This window comes from Mytilus trossulus, chromosome 3 (genome assembly GCF_036588685.1).
Source record: "Mytilus trossulus isolate FHL-02 chromosome 3, PNRI_Mtr1.1.1.hap1, whole genome shotgun sequence".
NCBI classification, from domain to species: Eukaryota; Metazoa; Mollusca; class Bivalvia; order Mytilida; family Mytilidae; genus Mytilus; species Mytilus trossulus.
In genome coordinates, this window is record NC_086375.1 from 30,124,639 (window position 1) to 30,149,218 (window position 24,580).

Consider the following 24,580-nt stretch of genomic DNA (forward strand, 5'->3'; position numbering starts at 1 on the left):
TCACTTAATATTTCTCAAATATAACTTTCATAACACAATTCTTACAAATGAACTATTGTTCTTTGATATAAACCACTTTCACACTGTTCAATACCTACAAATGATTAACCTGCACTCACTCTTACAGTCATAGCACTTTCTCAAAATGAAGCTGCCTAACAATGTATTATACACAATGATCTACTGTAAATTCAGAAATTATAATGTGCGTTAATTATGGCGATTTTGTCATTTTAAACTAAAACGCAATTTTAATTTTTGTGATATTGTGACAATTTCCAATTAATTCATTTTTAAATGTGAGTTTAAAGTTTATCGATTATTAGCTGCGAAAACGTAGCTCTTAAGGTCCTTTTGATGGTTTTTGATATTTGCGGACCTATGGCAAAAAAAAAAATCAAAGGACAATAGAGCTACGTTTTCGCAGCTAATCGATTATAACTCTGTTGCATTTTTCGCAATAATTTCTAAATTTACAGTATAATGGACACAACCCTTCAGATGTTTAATTGAAAATGGTACTGCATTATCCTATCGAAGAATGCAATAGACATATTTACACTTAGTTGCAAATGTGTCTGCCATAACTTAATACCACAAAAATATCCTGGAAATAATGCATCCAAAGTTTAAATATTTGAGGTCATAATTCAAAAGTGATTGATGCATGATGTCAGAAAATAATTCAAAGACCAATCTAAGATTAATTTGAGGCAAATTCAGCAAGTGTAAAAAGTCTATTATATATGCCAATAAAAACTTTTACCAATCTCATGACAGCATTAACTTTTCAATGGTCTGAACTCTATTTTCTTGACACAAATGAGATTCCATGATGAATCAGTGTCTTCCAGATTTTTAAGTACAAATTCTAAGTCAGTCATGATTTTATGGTGTAAGATGAGTCCCTCCCCCCTCACTAATCAGCTTTCCTCATCATCTTCCATTTGTTGTTTCCATTTCTTAGCCATAGCTAACAGTTTAAGATTTGGTTGAGAAGCTTCTTCATCAGGAAATATATAATCATGGTACTCTTCCCAGCCTGCATCAGACTGAAAGAAAATGGTGGAAGATGTATTGATAATTTGGGAAAATTTATTTCTTCAATTTTAAAGCAATTATATCATCCACATGAATACAATATATTCATTAATGCATTTCACATCAATCTTTAACTTTATAGTAGTTTTTTTGGCAATTATTTGAAATTTTATGATCCCATGACCAAACTAGTTCATTTTATTTTAACCATTTACTTGATCCTGATTCTGAACTTGCCTTAACTTTAAAGCAAGCAACAGAATAATTTTAGAACTATTTCTTAATCATTACAAATAAAACCCTGTGCAGAATTTTCCACTTAGGGATATGTTAAACTGATTCGTTACTTAATATGCTTAGAACATGTCAATTTTTTAAAATATGATCGGTTCTCTTTCCACCCTTTATAAAAAATATCCAACTCATTATTGTTTATGTAGAAAAGGCATGGATAGATACAAAATGACTTGAAATTTTTCACAGCGCCATATATATTGAATATTTGTTATTCTTTTGAAAAAAAAACCAAATTATTTGATATAACTTTTTGAATGAACAGCTGATAAACAAGCAGAGAACATACCCCATCCTCTGTTTGGATTTTCCTCCTTTTCTTGATTTTCTGTGGCATTAACTTGTCTACATGTTTACGTGCCTCTTCATCCCCATTATCTGCCTGTAAATAAAAATAATAAGTTAATAGGTGAAACAAATCTGCATAGACTTTGAAGTGTTTTAGTGGTCTAAGTAGTTCACTATAAACATTGATCATTATCCTGTCAACACTCAGGTTTTGGAGTTTGAACCCCAGTCATAGCAAATCAAACTGGTCATTTCTTTATAAAACTTTAAAGTGAACATCTCTTGGTCCTAAACATTAATATGCAGAATTTGCATTCTAGGCCTAAGCTTTTTCAGAAAAAGCTCAAAATTAAGATTTGTTTAGGCATTTTCACCTGAATAGTCTATCAACCATAGTATGATTGTAATGAGGACAAAGGAAGATAACTCTGTTTTCAAACTACTTCTTTCACAAAGACAATAATTTTATAACATAACAAGGTGCATGCATGCACCCTTCATATTTTATCTATATATTTTTACATGCATGGTTATATAAATACATATAACTCTGCATATTTAATATCTGAATGTATATTTCAATTGTAGATTTCTTAAAATATTAAGGGATATGATGTACAGATCGATTGAGTGTTATCTCAAAATAGTGATAAAGATTTGGAAAATTGATAAGTATCAAGCAAGCCACATTTGGTTTTGATACATCTGTGCAATCTTTTCTCCCAATACAAGCAAGCACAAAATCTTCATTGAAGGGTAGTAACTATCAAAAGGAGTCGTTAAATGGTAACAATCAGATTGGCATTTTGCAAATCTATTTCTTGGCATTTTTGCAGTTGTTTTAACAAAGTTAAGTTAAAACACAAAAGACAAAAGACATCATTTGAGAGACAACACCTCTGTAAGGATTAGACATAGATTTTTCTTACTTTTGCAATGCTAATTTCAGTTTTGTAGAAACAGAAAAAAAGTCTAATTTGAAGGTATAAAAAACCCTTAATGGATCATCCAAGGACCATTTGAGATATAGCTCTACTATTTGTGATCCTTTTCACTTGAACTGCTTTATTCTATTCCACTTTATTCCACAAAGAATGGATTGCTGTATTTTAAATTGAGATGCTCCATTCAATAGATAACTATTACTAACTTTGTGCATCAATCAAATGTGTATTAATGTGAAAAATGCATTAGCAAGGTTACAAGGAAGAACAAGTAACTGCCATTTTTAAAAGCATAAAACAAAGGGACATTGTTGTACTTCATTCATAAGTTCAATGGTTAAACTAACAAAGTGACAGTCTAAATTACAATACGTTGTTGTTGTTTTTAGTCTTTTGATTTGTTTTTTAAATGTGTAATAAATAAATAAATAAATAAAACCACAAGGAAAATTATTACGAATTCTTACTTGAACTGAATTTTTGGTAATGATCATAATGTCTATATGTTTGTTGCACCTAGATGTTGTTAAATGAATTGGGTACACTCAATTTACTGTGGATTCATTTATTTTTGTGGTAATTTAATTTTGTGATTTTGCTGCAGTCATTATACAATCCTTTATACAATTTGTCATCCTTTGAACATTTAATTTTGTGGTTTGCCTATAGCCACGAAATCCATGAAAATTGGTATCCAACGAATATTAATGAATCCACAGTATCTTGCTATTCAATAACATAATGATCTTGAAAATCGTGAAAGGACCCCCTCCTAAATTATTGAAAATGATCATTCTGCATTGACAACAATATTTTGGTGTAAACTGGACACACCCATCTGGGCTACCAACTTCAAGGTGTATATAATAAATAAAAAGGACAATAAGGGATTGCAAGAGGTCAGTTAAGGTGAGATTGTTATTAGAAAATGATATAAACCATTCTAAATACATGAATTTTAATATCTATTGTATTATGATCAATTTTCTAAAATTTAAATTTAAATTTTATACAACCACTGATTTAAATGCTCATTGTTATCATGTTATCAGTATATTTACTCTAAGTACAGAGCATTTAACTTGTTCATTATAACAACCCCAAAATAGATCATGCAAGGAAGTAAAATACCTGGGACACACCTAACAAATATGGCTTCCTCTCAGCCGTTTGGAGGAGGTCAAGTTCCTGTTAACTGTAAATTATGTGAAACAGATAGACCAATTCAGTGGAAATGTCTGGACTGCAATATTCTTATGTGTGCTCATTGTAAGGAAAAGGTACATTCTCAATTCAAAAATGCACTGGATCATAAGATCATCAGAAGAGAAGAGATAGGATTGCATACTGAAGAACTGGATTTTACCAGTATCAAATGTGATGAGCATGCTGGACAATCATCATGTCTTTTCTGTAATAAATGTGACATCCTTGTGTGTCCAACCTGTATTGCTAAAGATCATAAGACGCATGATTTTATTGAAATTAGTGATGCATACAACATGAAAGTTGAGGAACTGAAAAAGGGACAAAGTAAAATGCAGAAGAGTTATTCTAACACAAAAGCAAAGAAAGATGAGCTCAATAAACTAGTATCAGCAGAAAATTCAAAGAATTCGAAAGTAAGACAAGATATTCTTGCACATGAGAAAACAGTTAAAGAACAAGTAGAAAAATATTTTAAGGAACTTTTGAACAAATTAGATCAAAGTCATGCAACTGTTTTAACATTAGTCAAATCAGATCTGAATGCCATATCATTATTTACCAACCAGACAGAAGACAAAATCAACCAAGTCCAGTATTTTATTGAGATTTCCAATGCTTCTAAATTCTTCAAAGAGGTCAAAACAATAGCAAAATCCACTGAAATCCAAGAACCGCAAACCAAGCCAAGCTACAATTCATCACTAAAACTTGTTCCAGGTAATATTAATCAATCTGACATTGGATCGCTACAAGAGGATGGGTATTTGTCAGCAGAAACAAACATTTCCCTAGTCATCAATAATGCATATCAGACTGAACTTGATTCAATAATACATGTAAGTCCATGCCTTGACCAGTCAATTTGGATAAGTTCCGGTACATTTGGAATATTACAGAGAGTAAAACCTGAAGGACCAAGTCTGAAGGTGATGTCTAAATTTGACATTAAGGTGTATGGAATGGCAGTTACTCCATCTTATCAACTCCTTCTGTGTGTTTCAGGGAAAACAAGGTTACAACAAATCAGCATAACTAGTGAACTAACTGATTCTATTTATGATGTATCCCCTTTTCTTCCCAATGCTATTCATGTTGTCAGTGACAATAAACTCATAGTTGCTGCTTATAATGGTCAACTAAAAAGAAGTGCTGTGATCATTATGAACAAGAAAGGAGACAAGGAAACTGTGATTGAACATGATGAACATAATCAACCATTATTTACTAACACTAAGTATATAACCACTACTAGTAATGAAAATATACATGTAGTGGATAGGATATCAGAAAATCGTAGTGGTAAAACAGTGGTCTTAGGACAAAGAGGACATATAATAAACCAGTATACAGGTCACTCAACCGTCAATAAGAGTAAACCATTCAAACCATCAGCCATTGTGACAACACCAAGTGACAATGTTGTTGTGATGGATCTGGATAATCACATCTTACACATCCTCAATGACAATGGACATCAGATCTCATATTTCAATACAGAGGACATAGGAATAAAATTTCCATATTCTCTTGCCTTAAATACAACAGGACAACTTTATATAGGATGTGGTAGGTCTGCAGGTAGTCAAACTAAAGAAGCAAAGCTGTATGAAGTGAACATTGCAGGATTCTAGTATATTCAAAACATATCTATGATAGAAAATTAAGAAAAATAGCCCTCAACTTTTCATTTCATCTAAAAACTAAGACTTTAAAACAAAATCAACATATTTCAAGGACTAATGCGACATATATATTGTTTTAAACAATCAAGAAAACCTTTTGGGTCTGCTACAGTAATACAATATATCGTAATTGTGTGTAACCATTTTATAGGTACATATGTATAGTGAATATTGGAATGTATACTAAACGAGGCAGCAAACCAACAATAAACAAAATAGACCTAAAGAGATCAACTACAACAAACACTAATTTTAACAAAGCTTAAGTGTTCATATATCATATGTAAATATTATACATGTAGATTGTAGTATCCACATATTTAAAGTTTGAATATTAGTAAAACCACCTCTATATATAGGTCCATATTGACAATTAAGAAAGAAGTTAAAGATGGAAGCTTTAAACTATGTACCAACTATACATGTAAATTGATATACAACAGGAATTTTTGCTGCAATAAAATTTACATGGATATTTTGTGACCAATTGCAGATCACTAAAATAATTATTCAATAAGTAATACATGAAATAAGACCCACATTTACAAATCTTCCATTAGACATTAAGTGTAAGATTTGTAAATGTCTTAAAATATTATTTAAATAGATTAATGACTATTTTCAATTGTTGAAAACATTCATTTTTCATCTTGGATTCCCACCAGTTCAGTGTGTACATTATTATAGTAGTGGTGTTAATTAATGAAAGTATGTAAAGATACATTTAAAATAATTTTTAGTATTCCATTTTTTTTAATGACTAGGATTGATAAAAGTTAGATTTGTATGCTTTGGTTTCAGTTTAAAACTAAAGTTGTTGATTTTAGTAGCAGTAGTTTTCTATATCATATCTGTCGTCCTAACATGTGTACATATTTCTTAGAGATACATTGAATAAGAAGGTGTCATTGTGTCTTGGTACTGTATGCATTGAATGTTCCGTTGAGCAAAAGCAGTGCAAGAGTCCATAATACTTATTGCAGTCATACATAGATATACATGTATATGCTAAATATGATAGTGTTATCCAGAATTTCAGAGTGTATTTTAAGTGTTTGAAATAATATATATTCTGAAATGCTGTATATCAATGAATTGGCGACATGATAGTGCAATTCCTGTAAATTGGATTGTAATCCTATAGTGAAAAGGGAAATGTGATAATCTGTGCAAATGGAAATAAAGCCATTTTTAGGAATTTTAAAATACTTGGAAAATAAATAGGTTTTCATGTAAATAGTTTGATAATTCAGTTTTGTATGCATAATAGAACATTTTTAACATTGGGATTGGAGAACTGAAAATAATAGTGAAAGGACAAACATTTGATGATGATATTTCATGGACACCAAAACTGATCATATGTGTTACTTATATCGACAATAAAGATGAAGAACTATGACCATTTCGTTAACCTATTGGACATATGCGTATTCTGAACATGATGATCACAGTGTGGTAGTGGAAACCGGACAGAACTATAAACCTTTCTTTGCTAGATACATTTCCGATGATTTGTGAATAGATTATTTACCAGAACATTCAATTTCTAAGTACAATCTTTACTGATGTCATTTACAGAAATGGATATTAACTTTGAACATATACAACATGACAGTGTGCTGTATGAAAATTAAAACATTAACTTTGATTATTGTGTTTTGTTGATTGTTATAATTTCTTTTAATTTCTTACGGTTTTATAAATATTTTCATACTTTATTTAACAAGAGGGAAATGTAGAAGTGTTTATTCCCATAAAAGTTTGTAGTGTTACATTTAGAATAATTTTAAGTATTTTTTTTTAATTTATTTTTAAATAAGGTTTGCACCTTTAGAATTAGGCTGTAAATAATAGGTTTTGATTTTGACAGCAGTAGTTAAGAAACAGGGTTAATTGTTATTTAACATTACTCAAGATACAGAGCATACAATACGGTCAGAGGGGATTTTATAACTTTGCTAACATAATTTTTGTTTTCATGACATTATAATGTGACATATCGGACTGATTTTAATCATTGGCTTGAAAACAAGTTCAGTACCCCTTTCTTTAAAATGTCAAATTAGATTAAATGTACCATCTTTTATGAACAAATCACATATCATACATACTTGTCCACAAGATATTCTAAATGTTTTTTTTTTTTTTTAAATCAGCTGGTGTTTATCTTTTGAAACAAAAAAGTGAGATATGTCTTTCCAAATGATAACAATTTCCAAGAAACCCAAATTTTTGTAAATGTTTAAAATTTCAAATCGATTTATTTCTAAAAGAAGAACTTAAAGGTATCTTTTTTTCTATAACATATTTGAAAAGACTTGGTGAAAAATAACTTGTATGCCAATATTCGTAAAAAAAATATCACTATGAGATCAAAGCTTTTTTATGTGCCCTTTAAGAAATTGTTAGATAAATACATTATTTAAATTTTAGCAATTGTATTTGGTAACTAACAGTTCAATATTTTGAAAATACAGTTAAATTCAGATAAGTAAAAACATGCAGACAGTCAATTTAAATATAAAATTATGTCCTATAGTTTCAGTTTTAGGTCATCTTATATCTGGAACTATGTATTATTTCAATCTGTATCATATGAACTATATGTTGAAATATGGAAGTCTATTTAATAAACAGTTACAGATCATTTTTGAGTACTTTATGCTTGTAATTTAGTGAACTAATGACACATCCCTCTTAAAAGGCAGATCTTTGAAAAAAAGTATAAGATGGACAAGAAAATCATAGTTTTAGACTGGGGTCATGTTGGTGTGACATTTTTGTAGATTTTATTTTTTCTGATTATTTTTGATGTTCACAGTTTTTACCTATCAATCATAATCAATGAATTGATAGTAAAAACAATTAAATTACCAGTAGTCAAAATTTGTTATTTACATCCAATAACTCATTTTGTAGTCATCCAATGGTATTAGTTTTATGGATTTGTTTTTGGTAAGGTATGAGTTGCTGAGTCTTTAGTTTTCTATATGGCGTTTTGTGTACTGTTGGTCTTTCTCTTTTAACTCATGGCATTATAAAAAAAAGATGTGGTATGATTGCCAATGAGACAACTATCCACAAAAGACCAAAATGACACAAACATTAACAATTATAGGTCACCGTGCGGCCTTCAACAATGAGCAAAGCCCATACCGCATATAGTCAGCTATAAAAGGCCCCGATAAGACAATGTAAAACAATTCAAGCGAGAAAACTAACGGCCTCATTTATGTAAAAAAATGAACGAAAAACAAATATGTAACACATAAACAAACGACAACCACTGAATTACAGGCTCCGATTTTGTTTTTTGTCCATGGATTTATGAGTTTTGAACAGCGGTATACTACTGTTGCCTTTATTTATCCTGACTTGGGACAGGCACATACATTATAATGTGGCGGGGTTAAACATGTTATCGGGATCCCAACCCTTCCCCTAACCGGGGACAGTGGTATAACAGTACAACATAAGAACGAACTATAAAAATCAGTTGAATCAGCTTAACTCATCAGATAGACAAAAAATAAAAGTGGACGTGGCCGGGTACTTATACATCCCGACACAAAAAGACACAATGAACAGATCTGAGAGTACTCGCAGTTATCTGACAGCTAGTTCAAAGCCATTAACAACTAATAAAAAAATCATGCCTATAAGACTAAGCTTATTTTTGACCTATGAATTTGAATTTCCCTTTGGTATATTTGGCCTCAATTTTACCAATATGTTCAACTTTTAACCATGGTGGCCATGTTTGTAAATCACAAACTTTATAATAGGTACCCTAACGATCAATCACTCAATTTTGGCTGAAATTGGTTCAGTAGCCTTTGGGCCAGTTGAGCTAAAGACAAATGAGTATTATATAGTATGTAGTAAGCCATGTCACCTCACATCAGACTTTTAATTTTCTAAACCTTGGGTTGACATAGCCAAAGATAGAATCACCAATTGCCTTCTTCATGTTGCCACTGAAGAAGTTATAAATCATTCAAAAACTTGAAGATGTACAAATGCAAAGAAATGTTACAGCTCTTTCAGACTTTAATCTAGGTAAGCTTATAATTTATTAAAAGTTGGTGTTGAATATGACTTTCAGCACTCTTGTCTAAACCAGAGTACCCAGTTTTTATTGGTATAGGAAGCCAATTGCCTCCGCCAAGTAAATAGCAATAGGCCATGCACCTTAGTGGTTCAAACCAAAACCTCAATGGTAATCGGCTAGTGATTACTGCAAATAAATTTTAGACCACTCCATCACAAAATTGCCAGTTACTATGAGTATTACAGAATCTTCCATAGATTTTATATCCAGTATATAAAATGGTAAAACATAGTTTCTCTTGGGTGTATACATGGCTACAATCTGCATGTATTTGCTATAAAATATTGCAAAAAGGGAAGAGGGGTAAAGATGTCACATATTTCCCCAAAATTTGGCTAAAAGTAAAATTTCAAATGCTTGAAGTAATACCTTTTCGGAAGCAATATTTAAGCTTGATACTGTCTAAATTTAGATACTACGATCAAAATTTTGACATTATATAGGATTTTGTTACAAAAGAAATATAGTCAAATATCTATCAAATCTATTTTACAAAATTGTGCAATCGAGGATTCTTATTAAAAAAAAAATCAAATTCGAAAAACAAAAAATTGAAAAAAAGGAATCCCTTAAAAAAATTGTTACCCCCACGCAAGTTTTTGAAACCCCCTTGGAACAATAACCCCTTAAAATCAATCGCATGCTTTTCTATGTAGTATGAAACCTTGTTGTACAATTTCAGAAAGATCCCTACACTTAAACCCAAGTTGTTAGGAAACTTGAAACATGCTTCTTTTTAACCCTCTTTTTGGCCCCTTATTCCTACATATTTAGGACAATTAACCAAAATGTTAATCCCAGCCTCCCCTTTGTTATATAGAACATTGTGGTACAATTTCCGAGAAATCTATACAATTACACACAAGTTATTGTCTGGAAAGTAGAAAAACGTTTGTTGCAGACACCTTTTTGGCCCGTAATCCCTAAACTTTGGCCCCATAACCCCTAAAATGAATCCAAATCTTCTACTTGTGGTTTAAAACATTGTGGTACAATTTCAGAGTAATTGAAATACTTTTACACAAGTTACTATCCTGAAACTAGAAAAATGCTGGTTTTGGGCCCTTGTTGGGTCCTTAATTTCTAAACGATTGGGAGCATCATCTCCAAAATCTACACTGTTAGCCACTAGTCCAAAGTTATACACTAGTAATACTTTGTTTGAACTAGTAAGTGTAAAATTTTGTTTTTTTGGGGGATTTTGGTGCAGACTGATATTTTCAGGCAAACATAAAGTTTCCAAAAACAAACATTCTTTCAAAATTATGTATTTGCTTTTTTATTTTAAATGAACAGGAATAAAAAGCTAACCATTGATAATTTGCATTTTTGTTAATCATTGACTTTGTGTGCGATTAGGTCCCGTGTCCGTTTACTCCATTAGGTTCCATGTTTGTTTACTCCATATTCCCTTATTTTTCTATAAAAGCGTCTGTCTTGACAGTAAGTTGACACGACTTAATACAAGTTAAACCCTTAAATGTAAGACACCAGATGGGAATACACAAAAAGGAGAGCCAGTTTGGTATTCTTTAATGTTAGAATTAAATTCTTCATGAAGAAACGACTATATGTTTTCTGTATACAGCATATGATCATATCTTCTTAAAATATTTTTTCGCACAATGTCTGGATATCGGTGGACATGCATCATTGTCAAACCAGACATTTACAAATGATAATTAACACTTAGACTGTAGCCATATAGTAGGACAGCAAATGAACAAAAGACAAGTAAATCAGAAACTTGCATGGATCACGCAAAAACATGCAGGGGCGACACCGGAGTAATGGGAGTTTGCTTCTTGCAAGACATTCGCGGTGAAAACAATTTGCATTGGCGAATCCTGGGGGGGGGGGGGGGGGGGGTGGGGTGGGGGGAGGTCCGGTGGTTGGAACCCCTTCTTTTTTGGGCTGATTGATGCATTTGAATAGGAGCGTATAGTTGGAACCCCCTCCTTTTACTTTGGGTTAAAAAAAAAAACCTTTGTGAAAAGGCCGGATCCGCCCCCTGATTTGATATGAATACAAGCCTTTGTTTCAACTTTGTTTAAAATTTCCAACATGAGGCTGTTACGGCCCTGGTCAATGTTCTTAAGCATCACATATTTTTCTTTCATTTTATTGTTAGCTTTCTGAAATAAATATTGACATATTATAGACTAAATGTTTTATAATTATTTTTTTTTAAATTCAGTGAAACACTATTTATGATTTGCTTTTTAAATTTTAAATGTCTTTTTCTTTTTCTTCATCTTTTTGAAACCCTGGTTTTGTATTACCACTGACCAGTTTGCATATACCCCGGCCGTATTAAATTAAATAGTTGACACAGCATATGTTTCTGACACAGAATGAATGTGGTCTAATGAACTTAAATTTTTTTTTTGCCTTTGAGTAATTCACTATGCTGTTGAATAATATTCCTCTCAAAAAAATATTTGAAGAAATTTTATTTTTATTTATGAAATCTGAAATGAGAAAAACTTTCCCTTATTCCAAAACTGATCTCAATTCAAATTTCTAATGGAGTTTGCAACAATAACTGCTCATTTAAATACATCATAAAATATTAAAATGTAAAAAAAAAGTGCTTGTTATCACTAAATGGTAAAGATTGTTTTAATTTATCAGTTAGTAGTTACGGTGAAAATACATTGATTATTGTATAAAACAATGATTTAAGTTGATTCAACTACTATTCTGGACAAAGAAAGATAACTCAAATTTACAAAGAATATTGAAATTATCTTGCTATTGCACAAATATCTATTCTGGACAAAGAAAGATAACTCCAATTGAAAATTGATTGCTATTGCACAATATTGTGAAGTTAGATATTTCTTGCTATTGCGCAATACTGAACATTGAAAATATATTGCTATTGCACAAATATCTATTCTGGACAAAGAAAGATAACTCCAATTGAAAATTAATTGCTATTGCACAATATTGTGAAATTAGGTATTTCTTGCTATTGCGCAATACTGTCAATTGAAGATTTCTGGCTATTGAACAATACTGTGCAATTGAAAATTTATTGCTATTGCACAATACTGTACAATTGAAGATTTCTTGCTATTGCTGAATACTGTGCAATTGAAAATTTCTTGCTATTGCACAATACTTAATATAATAATTTTGAATTCTGATTTGGACCAACTTGAAAACTTTGCCCATAATCAAAAACTAAGTACATGTTTAGATTCAGCATATCAAAGAAGCCCAATAATTTATTTTTTGTTAAATCAAAATTTTGGACCCTTTGGACCTTAATGAAGACTAATTTGAAAACGGGACCAACAATTAAGAATCTACTAACACAGTTAGATTTGGCATAGCAAAGAACCCCAATTATTCAATTTTTGATGATATCAAAAAAAGTTTAATTTTGGACCCCGATTTGGACCAACTTGAAAACTGGGCCAATAATAAAAAATCTAAGTACATTTTTAGATTTAGCATATCAAAGAACCCCAAAGATTCAATTTTTGTTAAAATCAAACTAAGTTTAATTTTGGACCCTTTGGACCTTTATGTAAACCAATTTGAAAACGGGACAAAAAATTTAAAATCTACATACAGTTAGATTCGGCATATCAAAGAACCCCAATTATTCAATTTTTGATGAAATCAAACAAAGTTTAGTTTTGGACCCTTTGGGCCCTTTTTTCCCAAACTGTTGGGACAAAAACTCCCAAAATCAATCCCAATCTTCCTTTTTTGTTCATAAACCTTGTGTTTAAATTTCATTGATTTCTATTCACTTATACTAAAGTTATTGTGCAAAAACCAAGAATAATGCTTATTTGTGCCCTTTTTTGGCCCCTTTTACCTAATCAGTCAAAACAAAAACTCCCAAAATCAATCCCATATTTCCTTTTGTGGTCATAAACCTTGTGTCAAAATTTCATAGATTTCGATTTACTTAAACTAAAGTTATAGTGCGAAAACCAAGAAAATGCTTATTTGGGCCCTTTTTGGCCCCTTATTCCTAAAATATTGGGACCAAAACTCCCAAAATCAATCCCAGCCTTCCTTTTGTGGTCATAAACCTTGTGTTATAATTTCATAGATTTCTATTCACTTTTATTTAAGTTAGAGTGCGAAAACTAAAAGTATTCGGACGACGACGACGACGCAGACGACGACGCCAACGTGATAGCAATATACGACGATTTTTTTTAAAATTTTGCAGTCGTATAAAAATGAATGATACAGTAAATTGGTGAAAAATATACTGGCTATCAACCAATGAAAACCCAGGATTTTTACATAAGGTGTAATTATACAATTTTTTTTCCATTAATGTCAGTTAAAAAATTATAGAATGTAATAATTAATGTCAAAATTGCAATGAGATAGATTTCCCCAAAACATTTGCATTTTCTATTTTGATAGCATCCTTTTGCATGCAGTATTTACCAAAATCGATTAATCAGCAACAGTTGTCCATTGTCCAACAATTATATTAAACTAATGCAAAAATTTCTGAATTTATAGAAAAAGGCCATTTCTAATTCGCTTTGTTTTTTTCTCTCACCTTTGTTGAATACAGCTGCTTGTTTACAAAACCTTAAGTTCCAACATATTCATAAATTTACATTTGATATTAAATGAAATATCATTGTAACAATACAAATTGTCCATATAAAATCTTCGTCATCTGTTGCAATACATATTGGTACTTTAAAAAGTAATCTTTTTCACCAACTCAGATGTTAACAATTCTAGATCATTTGCTCATTTTGTATATGTTGAAATCTATTTCTCTTTCTTGCTGCATACATCTTGCATGGAAAAAGTGGCATTTTGCAACACAAAGCAATAGTGCAAAACACACAGGATTTCACAATATAAGTATTGTATAAGCAATGATTTTTCGGGAAAATAATATTCAAATCTTTTTTTTCTAATAACATAAATTAGAAATCAAAAGAATTAAATGAAATTAACAGTTTGTCAAACAACTAATTATATTCTGGGGGATGTGAGCACAGATTTTTCTTTTTTTTTTTCTGAGTGATAGAATGCAATCCTTAAATATAAATCCCATGTATACTATGAATAAAAATTCATATAAATCCATACCTCTTCATATTTGAATTTTCTTTTAATGACAATAACATCCTCTATAGCTGCACGACTAACAAACTTCTTCTCATGGACGGTATAATATTGGAATATTTCTTGACAACTGTCTTTTGGAAGATGATCTAAGGCATATTTGTATATCAATCTAGCTCTCTCATGCTGAAAATAAAACAACATTTAATATGCTGAACACTTCAACAGTGATGTTGGCCAGAGAATAAAAACATCAGAGTCATATGAAAATGCCATGTTTTTTTTTCAATTAAAAAAAACCCAACAAAATTAAGGTCCAAATATTTGGCTGCTATTTTCTATCTCCTGTGGATTCCTTACTATTCATTGTATATCATTTTTTTGTGGTTTTCATGGGTTCAGGTGAACCATGAATTTGAATACTCAACGAATTAAATTTTTTCTATCACTATGTATACAGACTTTTTTCCACAAGTTTTCCACATCCACAAAAATTGGTACCCATGAAAATAAATTGATCCACAGTATATAAAATTTAAATTTCTTTTCGTTAAGACTTGGTTTTTTTCCCTGTGTTACTATTTATAAGTTCAAGGTTGGTTAGTGAGAGTAGTTGTATAACTAGTTCTTGCATGTTTTGGTTATAAATATAGATTGGTTAAATAGGCTCGTGAAATACTTTGGCGGTTTAAAAGGTGGGATCCCGTTATATTATATAAAGAAAATTTGCGGGTGTCATTTATCGAAAGTGCTCGCTCACAGTAACTACGACAGTTTTTGCAGTTTATTGTGTCATAAGAATGTGTACATATATATGATTATGAAGTGTTTATTTATAGTCCATTTAAATGTATTGGACAAATGTGTTTGTATTTATAATATGTTGGTGTATAATGTTATTAAACATTGCTTACTAGAAAAGAAAAACGAAGTTACTGCGAGCAACTAAACCTATATCTAGAGTTTTGTTTTATTTATTATACCAAGGATTTAGTAAAGAAATGTTTTAAATTCGGACGAGCATGGCGAGGGAGAATTTAAGTTATCATTATAGCCTCAATCAGCATTTCCTTTATTAAACAATAATTTATGTTAGTGTGCGAAAAAACTCATTACATTAACTGCTTGATAAACGAATTAGATATTGACAATTCATATGGAAACTCAACATATAACCTCACGACACTTACCAAAAAGGAAATCCTGGATAATCATAGGTATGTTCTATGTTCCTTTGTAATTTCAACCAAAGATGAAAACCTGGTTCTTCTATCACTGTATTGGACAACTACATAAGTGTCGTTACAAACAACGGTATGTTGCTGGGTCTTCCAAGTGCTCCACGAAATCTCTTTCAAAATTATTAACATCTATGTTATCAGCAATCCAAGACGGGTTTCAAAGTTATTGTTAAACTGCCTATTCTAGAGGTGGCGTGAATCAGATGTGGATACTAAATAGTACTTAAAAATTTCAAAGATCTTTTAGAGTACATACAATCTAACTCTCTTCCATCGTGTAATAGTATTAAGACATTTGACTTTTCTACATTTGACACAAGTATTCCACATTTCAAACTAAAATACAAATTGAAAGAGTTTGTATTGCTTTGTTTCATAAAAAGAATGGCCAATGTAGATACAAGTATCTTGTCTTAGGGAGGGATAAATCCTACTAATTTGTAAGAAATCACTCTGATTCAAACAGAAAATTATCGGATTCTGACATTATCAAAATGCTGGATTTCTTAATTGACAACATATGTGTTACGTTCGAAGGGCGTGTTTTTCAACAGACTGTCGGCATTCCAATGGGTACAAATTGTGCCCCTCTTCTTGCCGACTTGTTTCTTTGTTATTATGAGGCTGACTTCATACAGGAACTTCTTAGCAAGGAGGAGAAGGACAAGAAGTAAGCAATATCATTTAACTCTACTTTTCTTTATATAGATGATGTTCTTTCACTAAATAATTATAAATTTGGTGACTATGTTGATCACATCTATCCCTTCGAACTGGAGATAAAGGATACTACTGTTAAGTCAGGCTCATATCTTGACTTACATATAGAAACTGACAATGAGGGTAGGTTGAAAACAAAGCTTTACGACAAAAGAGATGATTTTAGCTTTCCAATAGTGATCTTTCCATTTCTAAGTAGCAACATTTCAGCACCTGCATAAAGGTTATCTATCTTTCAATTGATATGATATTCACCTGCTTGCATTTCCTATCATGATTTTCTTTATAGAGGGTTGCTGCTCACAAGGAAGCTATTAAACCAAGAGTTCCAAATGGAATAATCCCTTCGTAAATTATGCGGACGCCATCACTAGTTGGTGGACCGTTATAGAATAACTGTTTCACAAATGATATCGGATATGTTTCTTACACCACCACCTCAATCCCCTTCCCTTTCATGTATGTGACCTACCGAATAAGACTATTTACCGGATTTGTTATCACATAAGCAACGGGTGCCACATGTGTAGCAGAATCTCCTTCCCCCTCTTGAACACCTGAGATCACCCCTAGTTTTTGGTGTGGTTCGTGTTGCTGATTCTTTAGTATGTTGTGTCATGTGTACTATTGTTTGTCTGTTTGCCTTTTTTCATTTTTAGCCATGGCGTTGTCAGTTTATGATCGAGTAATGAGTTTGACTGTCCCTCTGGTATATTTTGTCCCTCTTTTGTGATGTTTGGTTTCAATTGATTTTATAATTGTTTTCATGGAATCAGTTCAAATGGTTTTCTGTTTTTTAAATTTTGGTATTCTTTACCTGATGTACTATAGACAAGTTCTTATTTTGAAACTTATCTAAAACACAAAACCCAATAAGACGTTTAATCGCCAATAAGACATCTATCCACTTTTAAGTGTGATATATCATTAGTGTTGGTTTACCAGTACTTACTTCTTTTTGGCCTTCCTGAAACTTAGCAAAAGCAACAACAAATCTGTCATCATTGTTATCTTCACCAAAGAACTCCACAGCTCTCTCATAAACCCACTTAGCACTACTTATGTAACTGTTTTTCTCTTCAAACATATTTAATTCAATTCTTCACCCAAGGATGAACAAGGACAAGTAAAATAGTTAAGGTAAAATCTAATAATATATTCAAACTAATGATTTTATTTTCACCTTTAGTCTGCTTTAGATTTCTACAAACTTTTGTATAGATTTTGTTTTGAACATTTGCTTTTGAATTCTTAAGTCAAGTCTTTTTGTACTGTTAGTAGGATTCTTATTTGCACATATTCTTTTCACCAATAATTTTCTCAAAATCATAATGGATTTTCCTTCTGTAGTGCGATTCCTAAGTTCAATTGAAAAGGTTCCCCTAAGCATTTCCTTTTCGGATCTATAGACTGTGGACTACATGAGTGAAACCGTTGCAATACAGAAAAAAAATCACTTTCAGAAATGACATAGTAATGGTTTTCTTGTCTCCAGTGTCCAGAACATTTGTACTTCCTCATTATTATTCTATACTTCTTTGTAACGTAAGTTAAACGGATTAAGATATCAGACGTCCAGTTGCAAATAAAACATCTGTATCTGGACAATAGCGTGTTGTGATGTGAATATGAACTTAGCATTGTACTAGACAGATCAATTTTTTCGGATTATTCAACCTGCTAGTTGACAAGCCAACAATCCACAGCAAGGTATTTAACCCAGACACATTATTTTGATGTGTACATATACCCAATCTGTTTGAGGAACTCTGAGGTCTTCAGTGTGTTGTATCTAGCCGGTCCCATAAGTCAATCAGTGTATCCTGCATCCTGCGATAGATCTCTCGTTGGTACCAGGTCACTTGCTTGGATTCTGTGTGGACCTGTCTTGACTCTTACCCCTCGAATGCTGAGTATTTTGTGGAGAAACAGCTCATGAAAATTCTTAAATTTTCACTTTGACCAAGCAGGGGGTCCAACCCAAAGCCTGCAGCAAGTTCGCTCTCAAGAAACCACTAGATATAGTGTTTCACCAGAATGGTAAAATACAAATATATTCCCATTTCCTGAGGAATGTGCTATTAAGCAAATTTTCTTCTGACAGTAACAATACACAATTTGTCAACATGACATCGCTGGGTAAAACAGGTATATTGAAATTTTTGAAGTAGTTCCCAGAGAGAAAGAAAACGTCAGCTCTAACATGATTGGTTAATCCCCAGAGTTGTTCTAATCAGAGAGTTTTATACGGTTCTTTAACATAAATATATCAGTTTAACAGGATCTAGGGTCTTGGACTCTTCCTTATTCATATTTGTTCGAACAGATTTTTATTTTTTTTTTATTTTTAATTTGCACAGATTAGCTTGAGACATAGTGGATTGTTTTTTTCTTACACAGGAATTATTCTGGAAAATCATGTTTGCATAAAGTTCAGTGGCAAATATTCCATATATAATTCGGGACGAGAACAAATAGAAAATTCGTACAATAGTAGGTTCTGAAAGGTACTTCAACAGGGAAAAAAGAAGGAAATTAGGACTGCCACTGGAAAACGAGGTTATGTTGGGTAGAGGAAATTTCGCTTAACTTATTGCCACTCCTAAGAAAGATGTTGGACAGCAACTGAAAATAAGGTCATGTTGGGTAGATAAGGAAATTTCACTTAGCAAAAGGCTTCTCCTTAGAAAGATCTTGCATGGGTACCTCATTGTGCAGAAAGTGCAACATATCCATCATGGGTCTTTATAAGAAGTAACAAGGTCCATACAAAATTGGGTCATTAGGATAAGAGACATACTGTCATTACATCTCTTCTTAATATATATTTTTCCATTGATTTCCAGATCTAAGCAACTGATTGTTGAACTGAAAAGATCTTTTTTAGTGTGGACATTTAGTTATTGACATATTTATTTAAACAAGACTGGTTAAAATGCCTACAAATGTCTTATCTACATGCAACTGAAAATTTTATCTACATAATATCATGTTAATACGCAGGGATTTGTGATAGTAACATATGTCCATGAAAACATATACATGTAGCACCATTCTATGTTTTTATAATTATTTTGTTGTGCTATTTTTGTGCTATTTCATTTTTTGGCCAATTTTCTTTGGTCTTTATTGTGTGCAAAGGAGTAGGCCCGGTAAGGACTTATTTTGGCCTCAAATTTCAGTTAAATCTGACGAAAGATTTTGACCACTTTTTAAACACTTAAGTGTCTATTTCACTTGATTCAATTAGTTTATGTGAAAGATTTTAACTGATTTAGTCATTAAAAACGATCCGATTCAAGCTCAAATATGAAAAATCTCTCAAATATGCCAAAAAACGTCACTTTTCAGATGGTTTTTGTCAAAAATGAAAGTGGCCGCATCCGTGTTCATCCACAATCTTTATATATGTTATGTATTATCATAAAATACAACTCACATTTCAATATTAAGGATGAACACGAATGCGGCCACTTTTGTTTTACAAGGAAACTGTCTAAAATTTAACTAAAATGATAGAATTTTAAAGATTTCAGTAATTTAGCATGACTTAATGGTGTTACAACCCGATATATATGCATTGTATTGTCAAAAACAGCCCATATTTTTGAAGCAGAAGCATTCAACTGTCCAATAAATAACTAAAAATTAACTTTTTAACAATTTTGTAAAACTGCTATATTTTGGGGCCAAAAAGGGGTCTTACTGGACCTACTCCTTTTCTCGTTCTTTACTGTGTTGGTGCATTATTTTATATTATGTAAACCCAGTTTAGATCATCAGAAAAGAATGTCACTTTATAAAACTAAAGTTATGTTTGAGTAGACTCAGTTAAATTTGTGTTAAGATCAAGATCTTAGCAACCTATTCCAAGAAGAAGTATGTTGTGCAATCTTCCATAGTGGAAAAGATAGTCAATAACAAAAAAAATGTAAAATACTGGGAAAGTTGCTAAAATTGAGCCTTTTTGCCAAATTTTATATTGATTGATTCAGTCATCCTTGTAAAAATATTTTTGATACTATAAATTCCATTGTCTCCAATGAACAATTAAGTTCTTGATGGTTATCCAACTGCTACCAAATTAAGATCACTTAGGTATCCATAGAACATCTCTGTCATTTTTCTTTTGAAAAAAAGACATTGGGTCATAAAAACTTCATACACTATTATCTAAATTTAGACTCAGAAATAAACCTTTTATATAAACTGTGAGTGTTAAATAAAATTTGGCACAAGTCCAGAAAATGAAACTTTTGAGGAAATCATAATTTGGGTGTTAAAAATGAGACTTCATGTCCAATTTGTTAAAGGTTCATTTATTTATAAAAATCTTGCATCACTTATCACTCAAACTATCATATCACAACTCTTACAAATGAAGCATAATTCCCAGATTTATTCCACTTTCACTCTAATCTATTCAATAAGTACAAATGATTAACCAGCACTATTTTTTCCGTCAAAGCATTTTCTCAAAATGAAGCTGCCTTGCAATGAATTTTACACAATGATCTATAACTCACACAACCCTTCAGATGTTAACTTGTAAGTAGTATACTATTATCATATTGAAGAATACAATATATGTATTTTAATTTGTATGCAGTTGTGTCCACCACAGCTTAATACCACAAAAGTAACACCAAAATATTGCATCACAATTTTAAATATTTGAGGTCATAATTCGAAAATGATTGTTGCATGACGTCAGAATGTTATTTCATAGAGATATCTAAATGTTCATCAGAGACAAAATTCAGCTTTAAAACAAAAGTGTAAACACATCTATTTTATGCAGATGGAAACTTTCAACTCATGACTGCAATTACATTTCAATGTTTGTAAATTCAGTATTCTTAATGAGATTCAGTGATGAAAATTACAAATTTCCAATCATAGTTTTATGGTTTAAGATGAGTTACTTCCCCTTGCCATCATTAATTCACTGATTAGCTTTCCTCGTCATCTTCCATTTGTTGTTTCCATTTCTTAGCCATAGCTAACAGTTTAAGATTTGGTTGAGAAGCTTCTTCATCAGGGAATATATAATCATGGTACTCTTCCCAGCCTGCATCAGACTGAAAGAAAATGGGGGAAAAGTACTGAAAATTTCGGGAAATTAATATTTTCGTCTTTGAACGCTAATCATGACATGTATTTATCATTGAGGTTTATCAATACATTTGAGATAAAAAAAAAATAATAATCCTGAATGTGGTTTAATTTTGGCAAAATTTAAATTTCAGAATTCCTAGTACCAAACTATAAAAAAGAAGATGTGGTATGATTGGCAATGAGACAACTATCCACAAGAGACAACTATCCCCATTAGTTCATTTCATTTTTATAATTTACTTGACCATGATTATGAACTTGACTAAAGATCAATTGCATGCCACAGGATAATTTTTGAACATTAATTAAAATAGAAAAAAATAAAATCTTTGCAAATAATTTCTGATTGAAAAGTATATTAACATGCCTAGAGGCTTTTATATGCTTTGATCAAAACTGTCAATTTAAAGCAAAATGATTTTCTCCCTTTTATTAAAATATTCCACTTACTTTTGATCTTATAGTTTATGAACGAAAGGTTTGAAAAATATTTGACATTGAACATGTGGAATATTTTGTAGCCTGTTAAGAATAACACTTGAGGTGTTCCCGCTACCGCTCTCTATTGTACACGACGTCACCGTTGTTGTGACGTTATCTAGTCAGAGTTCCAATACAAGTATCATTGCAAGTAGACGTTCCTATTTCTAAGCCTTAATTTGTGTCCGATACAACCACTCTACGACATTGGTACCGAGACCAGGATGAATCTGAAGCTACGTTCGATACGAGCTGGACATAGAAGTGCAGTTTCCAGACTAATAAAGAAATTTGAAGACGTTCAACAGGAAGAAGATGGAACCGTGGACACGGAGGATTTGTCAAACATATTGGATAGTCTGAAACGGAAGCAAGAAACATTACGCAAGTTAGATGAGGACATAGTACAGGAACTGGACGACGGAGATATTGAAACAGAGATCGTTGAAGCAGATGAGTATGCATTTAACTTAGAAGGTAAAATTCGTCAAGTCAACAAATTTATCTTAGTCAAAACTACATCGTTGAATACACACGCAGAAAGTTTTACTCCACGCATAGAAACTGCTCAACCCCTTTCATACTATAAACTCTTCACATATAGAACACCAGAACAACTCAAATTACCGTTTGTCAGATTTTCGCCCATCCTTTAGCTCAACCAGTGAATACAACAAACTACCCAAGTTGAATCTCCCTACTTTCGATGGAGATATACTTCAATGGCAGTCCTTTTGGGACTCATTTGAGACAGCCGTGCATACGAACCCAACCTTAAGCAACGTCCAAAAATTCAATTATTTGAAATCATTACTTCACGATGAAGCTCTAAAATCAGTGACAGGTTTTGCGCTCACAAACGCAAACTATGAAAAGGCAATTTCCCTATTACAAGAAAGATATGGTCAGCAACATAAAACTACACAGAGGTATATGCAGGAACTTATCGATATTACGTCGCCTAGGTACACACTTTCAACCTCCGACATTTTTATGACAACATTGAAATTTACATAAGAGGTTTAGAATCACTAGGACAAACTGATGATTCATACGGAGCGCTGTTAGTGCCAATAATATTGAACAAACTTCCAGGGGAAATTAGAAAAAATCTTGCAAGAGAATTTGGGTCCACAAACATACGCTTGGCGGATTTACGAAAAGGCATATTTAATGAAATAAATATCATGGAAGCCGGTAACTCAACAGAGAGTCATGAAAATCCTACCGCTACTGCAGCATTTTTGACGAACACAAAACCGCGAAATAGACAATCAAGTCACAGCCACCAAAATAAGAATCACCAAAAACACTAACTTCAAATCTAAACAGTGCGATTATTGTCACGAATCACACGCCTCAGTAAATTGTACCAAAGTAACTGAATATAAAGATCGCATGTCAATAGCAAAAAGAGACCGCTTATGCTTCAACTGTTTAGGAAATCATAACTTAGTTGATTGTAAGTCAAATAAAACATGCAGAAAATGTCATAAGCGTCATCACACGAGTTTATGTAAGGATACTGCACAAATAGATAAAGAAGATAGTGTGAACGTAAGTACCATTCATCACAACGCGAAGGAAACGGACACAATTTTACATTCACAGGCAACCACGAATGTCATGCTCAAAACCGCAATAAGTCCTGTAAGTTCAGGACTACAATCTTTAGATGCCAACATTCTTTTTGACGAGGGCGCACAGAGGTCGTTCATCACAGAAGACTTAGCCGCTAAATTGCAGTTATCAATAACTGGCACAGAAAGTTTTATATTAATCAGAGACAGTAATTCAAAGTGAAATTTTCATAATTATTTTTCATTTTATTGTAATCAAATTCATTTGCGGGCCCCCAGAATGTTAAGAATAACACTTGAGGTGTTCCCGCTACCGTTCTCTATTGTACACGACGTCACCGTTGTTGTGACGTTATGTAGTTAGAGTTCCAATACAAGTATCATTGCAAGTAGACGTTCTTATTTCTAAGCCTTAATTTGTGTCCGATACAACCACTCTACGATATAGCCATTTGATAAAAAATTATTTGGTACATGTATAACTTTTTGAATGAGAACAGCAGATGAATGAACAGAAAACATACCCCATCCTCTGTTTGGATTTCCCTCCTTTTTCTTGATTTTCTGTGGCATTAAGGTTACAATACACCATTAGATTTTATGGGCGCAGCCATTTTATGAGCATAACATGGTATTCAGAATTAAGAGTATGGCGAATCCTGATTGGTCGATATGTGCGCCCGTTATTTTTTATTATTAGAGACTTCGTGCACTCTGCTTTATACAAAAGGCAAAATAAAAATTATTCCGTAGCACTAAAGGCACTGAGATGACTTTTCAACGCTAGGACAAGACACGTATT

General features: G+C 32.1%; 1 pseudogene; it reads right to left on the reverse strand.

Annotated features, from left to right (window-relative positions):
* Positions 1–24,580, reverse strand: part of LOC134710641 (crooked neck-like protein 1) — a 45,895-nt pseudogene continuing 21,315 nt past the window's right edge.